This window comes from Asparagus officinalis, chromosome 1 (genome assembly GCF_001876935.1).
Source record: "Asparagus officinalis chromosome 1, Aspof.V1, whole genome shotgun sequence".
NCBI lineage: Eukaryota > Viridiplantae > Streptophyta > Magnoliopsida > Asparagales > Asparagaceae > Asparagus > Asparagus officinalis.
Genome location: NC_033794.1, coordinates 71,853,056 through 71,856,679, shown reverse-complemented (window position 1 = coordinate 71,856,679; position 3,624 = coordinate 71,853,056).

Below are 3,624 nucleotides of genomic sequence, written 5' to 3'. Positions count from 1 at the left end.
AGAGAGAGAGAGAGAGAGAGAGAGAGAGAGAGAGAGAGAGAGAGAGAGATCTGTGAAGAGAAAGAGTGAGAAAGAGATCACGTGAGACTGCCCAACTGACCTCTTTTATCTAAGGCCAACTCAAAATGATGATGATGATGACCGTAAAAAAATTATGATTGAGGTTTGGCATATATCAGGCATTAATTTGGAATTTAATTATACCTCATCTTGCTCAAAGCAAAGACTACATAACTTCTTTACTGTTTCAGCAAAGAAGTTATGATATCCCTTTTGATACCAAATAACATAACCATGAAGAGTTTTCCCCATTCGACCATCAGAAGGAATGATGACATGCTTGCTAGTCCCTAATCAAAAAAGAATCTCCAGTAGCAGTACATAATGTGTAAGGATGGTTCAATACGTGTGCATGACAAACCAGAATTAGGAACTCCTTGATCATAGCCAAATTGACGGGCAAACATATGAGGATTATATGGTTCAGTAAAGAGTCTCTTTCCCATCCTAAGAGGAAGGATGCCTTGGCGGATTGAAAGAAAAATTGAAGAATGAGAGCTCGATATTTTTTTTCCTTCGATGTATCCACAAGGGAAGTGGGGTTGGAAGAATGTGAGAACGGATAAGGTCTCCACTAAAGTTTCTCATCATCTCCTTCATGCAAAAATTTTCTAGCCTCTTTAGCAAAATAAGGGGACCCTGAAGTTTCTACTCCTGAAATCTGCAGCAATAATGGAGAATCTGATCTATGATTTGAAGAAGGAAACTGCATTTTAATTTCATCTTCAGGTAGTCGATCATACAAATTAGGAAAATACTGGGACATCCATCCAACCAGATAATGAATCGGCCAATTGCATGACACTGCCAAGTGATCTGTAACCCAATAGTTAATTTCTCGATAAAGAGTGCAGAGCGTCGGAACAGCCAGGAATAAGGTTTTCTACTATCAGTCATTCTTGCAGCTACAACGAACACATCAGGCCTGATATAGGTTAGGTCATAGGGAACTACAAATTTGCATAACCATAACGTGAGAAAAGCTGCAAGTAGTGTGTTCTTCCCAAAAGTTTGAATACTATCAAAAGACTTTCTATTATGTTGTCCTTTAGATTTGACTCTATGATGTTGCCCATGAAAGAAAAATTTCATCCACATTTCAAAAGAAACATTGTCTACAGGGCTAATATCTCTAAGATATTGATAGCAACTCAGCAGCGCTTTGAGGGGTTGCCCGTGCCTTACTTCAAGATCTTCAATCTCTTCATTCGCGTGCACATATTCATCATATACTTGTCCCTGAATAGGAAGACCCCCAATTCTCTCCATATCTAGCAAACTGATAGAAAGATCTCCCCATTTTGTAGCAAATATATTACGATCTTTATCCCAACACTCCAAGAAAGATTGCAGAAGCTGAAAGTCAATATGGTAAATTCCAAGAGATGAAAGTACAACACCGTAGATGTTAAGTCATTCTAAAGCATTAGTGTATTTTTGCAAAATATATAGGCACCAGTGATTATATCCGTCGATCATGAGAGATCTATTTTCCCTTACACCCCCCATCCTTTATTTCGAGCAATAAGCTCAGTTGCAAAACATGTCAATGAGCCTGATGGAAAAGTCTCCGTACAAGGATTGAGAGTGAGAGTGGAGGCGAAGGCAGTATGAATGATTTTTATAAACTGTCCCCATCAAAATGTGCAACTATAGGCCAAGTTGAGTTGTTAAGATATTTGGGTAACTCATGTGCTTTCTGATAATTCATAATGGTCGAAGAGGCGCATGTCATTGGAGCATGTCTTTCTAACTTTAAATCAATGGGTCCATCTTCATAAAAATGAGAAGTCATAGGGGAATCATCAATAACCAAAGATTTATGGGACTTGGATTCTTCAACTAGTTGGTTACCCCTAACAGAAACACTAGTTAAATAAGACATCTAAAAAAATTGATACATTAAATAAAAGTATAATTGATAGCTGAATATTAAAAAAACAAATTAAGTATGAGAAGATTTAAAACAACAAGGATGATGAGAATAAAAATCTTCAAATAAGTTTAGATGTCTTACGGGTTGCTATACTTCTTTTATTAAGCCTAAGTTTTTTTAATCTATTTTGGATTAAAGAGCAAGGCCTTAGGGATTTCTAAAATTTATTTTCTGCATCATGGCCTATGCCTCAAAAATTTTATTCTTGAAGCATGAAGCTTTTGAGGTGCATGGTCCTCCATTCTGGAGTTAGGGGTTTCCAAAATTTATTTTCTGCATCATGACTCATGCCTCAAAAAAATTATTCTCGAAGCATAAAGCTTTCGAGGTGCATGGTCCTCCGTTCTGGAGTTGAATTCTATACTTGAACCCCATGGCACATTGAGAATAAACTTTTGAAACAAAGGAGAAGTCTAAGGGTTTCTGAACTTATTTTATGAATTAAGGTTATGTTCATCTATTTTACATTAAGGAGCGAGGTGTTAGGGATTTCTAAAATTTATTTTCTGCATCATGGCATATGCTTCAAAAAATTTATTCTCGAAGCATGAAGTTTTTGAGGTGTGTGGTCCTCTGTTCTGGAATTGAACTCCATACTTGAACCCTATGGCACCTTGAGAATAAACTTTTGAAACGGAGGAGAAGCCTAAGGGTTTCTGAACTTATTTTCATGTAAAGTAATGTTCGTCTATTTTGCATTAAGGAGCAAGACCTTAGGGATTTCTAAAATTTATTTTCTATATCATAGCTCATGCCTAAAAAAATTATTCTCGAAGCATGAAGCTTTCGAGGTGCATGGTCATCCATTTTGGAATTTGACCTCCGTACTTAAACCACATGGCACCTTGAGAATAAAATTTTGAAACAAAGAATAAGCCTACGATTTCTAAACTCATTTTGAATTGACATCCTAACACCTTAGAAATTGAATTTTGAAACAAAAAAAAGGGCTTAAGTTTTTTTTTAATGAGTGGAGGCTAAGTTCATTTTTTTAAGAGAGTGGAGTCTCAATATTTTTTTAAAATCAACTTCACTATAAGGTGACCCATGTTTTAAAAAAAATTATTCTCGAAGCATGAAGCTTTTGAGGCGCATGATCCTCCATTCTGGAATTTAAACTCCGTACTTGAACCCCATGTCACCTTGAGAATAAATCTTAAAACAAAGGTCGAAGACTCATGAGTTTCTTATAATTTTTTTTAAACAAAGCCTAAGAGTTTCTAAACTTATTTTGTGAATTGAGGTTTTGTGTGACTTAAAATAATAGATACTTCAAAACATGAATATAATAGATGAATGCATGATTAAGAAAAAAAGGATCATGACTTCAAATATAGTAAATGATGATTTTAATATCTTGTACATGTAAATAAGTTTATTGACATCAAGAACAAGAATATGGCTACGATATTTCATATACTTAAAAAAACTTGACAGAAGGACTCATTGTAATTCCACGAGCTACTATTGAGAAACTTATACAGAATATCAACTAATTAATGTTAAGTCTTATTCAATAAGAAATAACAAAATTGTATTATCTCGTGGTAGTAAAATAGGAAACTAGTCAATAATTTATGTAGTGGATCGACAATGGAACCTACAAAATAAATATATATATATATATA